At 33.6% G+C, this 7,819-nt stretch overlaps 1 protein-coding gene across 3 annotated transcripts in view; it reads right to left on the bottom strand.

Moving 5' to 3' along the window:
* Window positions 1–7,819, bottom strand: part of LOC145261207 (cilia- and flagella-associated protein 74-like) — a 2,330,915-nt gene that overhangs the window by 1,151,394 nt on the left and 1,171,702 nt on the right. The gene's annotated exons all lie outside the window — the stretch shown is intronic.

Raw genomic sequence — 7,819 nt, 5'->3', positions numbered from 1 at the left:
TACTCCTGTTTTAAAAGTGCCCTGTAATTCATAAAGGCACCCACCCTTATAACCAATTGTTAAAAAATATATAATTACACCAAGCCTCATAGAAAAAGAAAAAGAAAATGAAAACAACAACAATCGCTCCTAAAGATAATCGGATGCACCGATAGAAAGCGCTCGAGAAGAATATGACCAAAACCAACCTTTGGGCGTCATACTGTATAAGTTACCTACTGAAATTAAAAAGACCGTCCGGCAAATTGAAAAAATTATCCATTAAGATCGAAAAAAAGAATAACTGTGTCGTGTTCAATCAGACGTGTCGGAATAATAACCTGCTGCCAAAATATACAAACACACACACACACACACACACACACACACACACACACACACACACAACACACTGTATAAATATACAAATATATATGTATGTATATACATATATATATATATATATATATATATATATATATATATATATATATAGTGAATAAATGACAAAAAACTATATTCCAAAATTCATTATGTTGACCATCTTATAATTTATTCCTTACATTCAGTTGACATTTACAATTCTTTGTAAATATCAACTGAATTAAAGGAATAAATTATAAGATGGTCAACATCATGAATTTTGGAATATAGTTTTTTTGTCATTTATTCACTATATTGCTTTGTAATTACATTGAGCTTCTTAAATAAGGATTGGTATATATTATTAAAAAATATATTTCTAAGGTATTTGGACAATGTCAAAACATTGGTAATTCACTGCCCTCATAGCAGCAGTCAAATAGCGCAACGGTTAAAAGCTCCGACTGTCATTTGGGCGGTCGGGCTTGATCCTGGCTTGAGGTAGTTGCTTGTCTAGCCGCACTGATGAGCTGCGAAACAGTACTGCATGTGGATGACTATATATATATATATATATATATATATATATATATATATATATATATATAATCGTTAGTACTTATTTAAAAATATCATAGTTATAATGTCCCTTTAAGAATCAAAGAAAAATCAGTCAACTTTAGCACGAATGCAATCATTGAATACTTTTTGACTGTTTACAATGTATGCCTGTCGAGTCGGCATTTACAGGCACTTAATTTCCTTCAGTTCTTGTGTTAATTGCCGGTGGCCTTAAGGTAAGACGCTAGCCTACATAGTCAAGGGTGATTTTGAGACTGGGACTAGATCTCCCGACCAGCAGTAATTATCACTTTCTGCACTGATGATTGTGTAAGCTTGAAACACTAGTGTTTGTAGGTAGGAAAGTAATGGTTAATATTTATTTTAAAATATTATAACTTATAGTTTATTTTAAAAGCTCAGCAACGCATGTCATAATGTTGGTTGGTTGGTTTACGGCATATCAGCCCTTTTCAAGTTATTTACTGCCGAATCCAGTGATTTTGAAGAAAACATTTTTTAATAGAATATATTTGTTTTGTTTTTTTCAAGTCGGTTTCTATTCAACCCATAGTCGGGACCCTAACAGGTACTACAACTCCGGGTTAGATTGGACCTTTTTTCTTTTTTTTTTTGTTTTTTTTACATAGGCATCACCACTTATCAAGGCCAAGAGGCCACTCGAGGATAAGGGTTAAAGAGTGTACAGTAGACAATTGGACAATATAGTAATCGTTAGTAATGGAAATTCGGTAAATTTGTTAACTTATATGGAACGGCTCACCAAAGACTTGTTTACGTTAGACTTGAAGACAACCATATTGTAGTCAGCTGGAAAGCAGAGAAAACGGAAGACAATTCCATAGGCGTGCAGTTCTAAGAAAGAAGCTTCGTTCATGGGATCTACGTTTAGGTTTAGGCACAGATAAAGAGTGAGCAATGGCAATTAAAGGGTGGCTCCATACTCCCCAAAGCCCGCAAGCTGGAGCCTCACCATCGAAGGACCATGTCATTATGTGAAACAGACCTTAAACTGTTATTGCTACTGCTATTTCTGATGATAATGATGATGATGATGGGGAACTGATTCAATTTGATCCATCAAGAATACATAATGTACTACATACCTACAGGGGTAGATCAAGTAAAGCATGAGAGGAAGTTTGTAAGTCAATTTCTAAAAGTCGTCCAACACATGCCAGCGTGTGAAACAGACGTTAAACCCGAGGGTAGTGTTGAATCTAAAAAAAAAAAATGTATCTTATTTATTTTCACAACGACGCCAGAAAATAAAGTTTTACTTTTGAAACGAACTCATTCGCACCTATCACTAGGGGGAAAAAATGAATTGTTTAAAAAAAAAGAAAATTTTAATTGCTACATCTTTTTATTTTTTTTATTTATTTATTTATTTTTTTGCAAAATTTCACCTTCCAAACAGAAAAGTGAGAGAGACAAAAAAAAAAAAAAAGACACATTTACTCCCCCCCCCCCTCCCCATTTTCTCTCATCACCTACTTCGTGTTTCAAATTATGCCCGCCAGGATATTAGCTACACATACTACACGTGGCTGTGCACTTGATAGTCTTTAAACTCCTGTTGAGAAAGGAGGGGGGTAGTCAAGCAGCTAAAAGGATAATTTATCAAATTCTTAGTTTTTAGAAGTTTATATATAAATACTTTTTAGCCCGTTATAAAGTGGCAAAAGTTATAGGCTGTTGACATAGAATGAGTGCTTTATTCTAAATAGATGGTTGAATACGGTTAAATTTGTACTTATATTTGCATTAAATACCAAGAGCGTAGCCAGGAAGGACCAAATAGTGGTGTGGATAGGTCCATACTTTCGTAGCAAAAAATTTTACAAAATATAATGCTTCGTTCGTTTCGTTTCGTTTTAGTAAAATTTCGTTTCGTTTCGTTTTTGTTTTCTATTATAATTAGGACAACCTAAAAGTTGCAATTAATGCTCATTGAATGTTCTTATGGGGTGAAATTTAAATATTTTGATTGATTTATAATTTTTTTTTTTATAATTACTTTGTCAAATTACTCAACCTGATCAATAAATGCAATTTTTGGGTTGCCTTAATTATAACTTTGCATCTTTCATAGTTTTTTTTTTTTTTTTAAGCTTTGGTATCTTTTGCCACATTCTGGTTGTAATTAAATACGTACGTAGATGTGCGAAGCAAAACGAAAAATGAATGCAATGAAACGAAACCAATAGTTTCGTTTCGTTTTCATGCAAAAAAATAAAAAATAAAAAATAAATAGTAAATATTATGAACGGAACGAAACGAATACGACTCTGAAAAATTCCTTCATGGGTAGGTACGAAAAATAAACAAAACGAAAAATAAACAAAACATGCAAAAAGTTTTGTTTCATTTACGTACAAAAAATTGAAAATTAATTAGTAAATATTTTGAACAAAACTGACCAAAACGAAAGGAACCAAACCCTACAAAATTTCCCGCAAAGTTTACCTACCTATAGGTACGTAAACTTTGAGGCGTTATTATGAAATGGCAAGAAAACATCGATTCGCAAGCATTAATTCCCCCATTAGCAGACAAATTATTTACGGCAAAGCAAATACCTACCTGCCTATCTCTGCCTGCCCTACTGGCGCTTTAAATTAAGGGAAAAAATTGGTTGCCTTCTCCAAGAGGAGGTTCAAAAAGCACGAAAAGCATTACTGGTTACACCCTTGTTAAATACTAATCACTATTAATCTCTAACTCTGCATCGAACAGATACCATAATATTTAGTTTGCTGCACCTTATCATAACAAAGATCCATACAAAATTTCAGTCAGATCGGATTAGTAAATTCCGAGAAAGTGAGAGTAAATATGGTATTTTGGTGAATAATCCCTATTAATTCATCGATTGGATACCATAATACTTAGTTCGCTGCATCTTATCATGACAAAGATTCACACAAAAAAAGCTTCTGAAAAATAAGTAGAATGGACAGACAAAGAGAAATATAATACATATTAGCAGGACTATCCATCGCAAGATAGGGCCATTATTATTCATAACAAGACGTGCCTATCCAACGTTGCCCAGGAGTTCTTTATTTTCATTTTTGTTTTGTTTCATTTTTTTATTTAACCATTATTTTTTCTTTTTTGGCCAAATTATTTTAGGATTATCCAAGTAAAATTTAAATAATACAGTATCATTTTGTCACTAAATTAAAATAATTTTTATATAAAACTATGTGTGTAACGAAATAGGTAAATAGACAAATTTTTGATATCGGAAGTTGACAAACCGGATGGACGGTTTCACTGTCGCAAGCAAGAAAGCTGAATTGAGTCATATATTGTTAAGGTAAGGTAAAATTGTTTCCTAATATAGATTGTCTGGGCTGAACTAAGTAATTTTTAAATAAATTCCCAATAAGATGGCACAGCAATAATAAAACATTGTTGCAAGCAAGCTGATTGAGATATGTGTGTGTGTGTGTGTGTGTGTGTGTGTGTGTGTGTGTGTGTGTGTGTGTGTGTGTGTAGGTGTGTGAGTTAAGGTAATGTTGTTACACATTATATATTTTATTAACTGTACTTAACTGCCGTTGCCCGGATAGTATGAAGCTATTTTAATTTTTAATTCTTATTTGTTTAGCTGTTTCTTTTTAACTTATAAAGAAAAAGAAAAAGAAATTCAATTTCAGTTGTAAGAGAAACAATTCTGTTTGTATCTTTTATGTAAATTTAAGGGTTATTCCCCTTGATCAATCGGACTTTGCTATTTGTTTCCTAATATAGATTGTCTGGACTGATCTAATAACATAGCACAGCAATAATAAATGAAACTTGGCTGATCAGAAACGAGAGGGCACGAGTACAGCATGTTCGTCGAAGCATATTTCATCGTAAAACAAGCACATGGATGCAACATTGTGGTGATGGGACAGGAGCTGAAGCTTGATAGACAGTATTGGTTTTATTAGATTAGAGCAGCCATTCTTAACCTTTCCTCCTATCGGTTTTATGCATTTCTCCATTTCTCTTTCATGTCCAAAAACGACATTATTTTTGCACCAACCTAATACATCTGTATCACAAAAGTAAAGAAAATCAAACTTTTCTAAATAGAAAATTATGAAGTTAATTTGTCTTACATTTTTTAGACATGACACAATCTGAAAAAAAAAAATTATTATTTTTAAATTATCAGGTACTTTAATTATTTACCGCTGACTATATAATTTTTTTAACTCCTAGGGATAAATCTACCCCTGGTTGAGAACCTCTACATTAGAGGCTCTTTTTTTCTTTGATCTAGTCTAAGAGAGAGAAATTATCGGTTGGTGCACCAACTCAAATGTGGCAACAAAATTCTTTGTATCGACAAATGGCGGCTTCATGGACATGTAGGATATTGTCAGTCTGTGCATCTTCTAGTCTGGTAAAGGGAGCCCAACTTCCTTTCAGAATACTTGGTAGTATCTTCCATATAATTATTCCAATTCATGATGTTAGGCCGCGCAGTTTTAATGTTAAACTCTCAGGTGTGTTAAATTCTATTAGCCATGCTAATCGATTGTCGAAAAGCTTCCTAATAATTGCTAAAGCAAAGAGGTTTGTCTTAGTAACATTGAATGTAGCCATCCATTGATGTCCACTCCCTTTCTACGATAGAGTAGGAATTATTTTCTTAGAATTCAACTATTGGTTTGGATATGTGTGTTCTGTTTGCCTACATGTCAAGAATAGAGCATGATGTTATTAGAAAATATATCGATCACAGGCACAATTGCATCGGAAAGGTCGTTTGTGAAAAGCAGGAATAATAAAGGCTCTAGAATTGACCCCTGAAGCACACCCGCACTCATGTCATGTAGGTGATATTTCTTCAATTCATGCTTGATAGCCTTCGATAGCTTCCATGAGTAGTTTTACGTCTGCTTCTCGTTTGTGTACTGTTTACTATTTCTTTTCTACATTAACAAAGGGAGTAATTGGTTTAAATTATAGCAAATTAATTCCAATTAGCTAATGAAAACGCATGTGTGAAAAAAAAAAGTGCTGATGTAAACGAAAAATAGATCTCTTATTAAATAAAATTTGTTTATTCATGAGTGGTAGTATCAGTAGATAAATCTGAGTGAGAGAAAACTCCTCCGTCTGTCTTTGAAATATTTCCGAGCAAAATGGAAATAGATCTGATAAAACCGATCGAAATTTTTATTTTTATTCCTTAAGAGCACAGACCGATGTTTGCATAATTTGTTGGTCAAACAGAATTAAATATCTACTTTGTATTCAAAAAGCTAATAACATCAGAGAAACAGACTCGATCTACTTTATAATATATGACTAGCATGGAGACCCAACGTTGTCTGGGATTGAATGAGGATCAACGAATATTCCACATCATCACTGTGCCTGTTTTACAAATATGTTAATGGAATGTGTTCTGATGAACTCGTTTCACTTGTACCCCCCTCGACATACATATCCCCGACAAACCCGCTAAGAAACAAAATCTCACCCCTTCACTGTTGTTATCCCTAAATGCCAGAAAGCTTTCTATTCTAATAGTTTCTTCCCTCGAACAGCTAGACTTTGGAATTCCCTTCCTGCTACCTGCTTCCCTGGCTGTACTGATATGCAGAAGTTTAAATGTAGCATAAACAAATATCTTGTTAATCTTTCCAAAACCTGGCCCCAAATAGTAGCCCTTACTATCCAAGTGGCGATATGCTTTGCAAGGGGTGAACCTGAGTACAAAAAAATGATACTTTTATTGTCGTTGAAATCGGTGAAATCTCCCATTTTTCAATCAAACCAATTGATTGCCTGTTTTAGTTAAGAACACACTGCAGTGCATAGGGAGGAAGCTTCACATGCCTCCCTGCAGTGATTTAGTCCATAATACTTTGTAGTCTACATTGCACTGAAGAGAGCCTACTGCTGATTTGATAATTTTTTTTGTGTGTATAATGGCTTGAATAAATGTTTAAAATTAAAAAGTCAAGTATCATCGTTCAGTTGTGCCCTAAACAGAAACATTCATTTTGAACGCGCCCCTGTCTTATCAAAGAACCTACTGTTGATTATATACAGCTGGCCTTTCTGCTTGTGTGATGATAAAACTTTTCAAATGCACATGTGTTGTTAGGTTTCATAAGGCTGTTAACTTTGTTCATAATCTGACTGTTCCTTTTTTATCAGATTTTTTGATTATTGATACTCATCGGAGGCATTCCGACACAAAAACTATGTAAGAACACTCCCAGACACATAAAATACATTTGCGTGAAATTAAAAAAAAAAAATCAGCCCAGCCGTTTTGGAATCCATAGGGAACTCTCTCCCTCTACCTACCTCTCTCTTTCTTTCTTTCTCTCTCTCTCTCTCTCTCTCTCACACACACACACACACATACAAAGTTCCTTTTATATATAAGTAGAGATAGAGATAAGAAATAAGAATTTTTTCCAATATAACGTCATCACAATTTTCAAAAGAATTGAACTTTGGCATAATTTAACTTTAACGTTTCTTTTATATAATAGGAGATAGATAGATAGATAGATAGATAGATAGATAGATATATAGATAGATAGATAGATATGTGTTTGTGGTGTACAGACACATATGTGTAAATTAGATCGCCACACTGAAAAAAGAGCCACTCTTTATCTTACAAAGATATAAAGAAATATTAAAGAGCGATGGATTAACTATAGACAAACTAGTAGAGGGCCAACCTACAAAAACATTTAGTTCTCCAGCCGTCTTCTTTCATTTAACACTCCAGCCATGTTCCTCTACTGTTTGCGCTAACCTGACAAATAGATAAGAAGGATTTAAAATTAAACTACTTCTACATATGATTGAATTTGCGCATGCATAAAACTAATAGATGTATTTCGGTATGTTGAAACGAAGA

Source organism: Euprymna scolopes, chromosome 37 (genome assembly GCF_053919585.1).
Source record: "Euprymna scolopes isolate OS-2025 chromosome 37, ASM5391958v1, whole genome shotgun sequence".
Taxonomy (NCBI): Eukaryota; Metazoa; Mollusca; class Cephalopoda; order Sepiida; family Sepiolidae; genus Euprymna; species Euprymna scolopes.
This window is presented reverse-complemented; position numbering and strand designations above follow the sequence as displayed.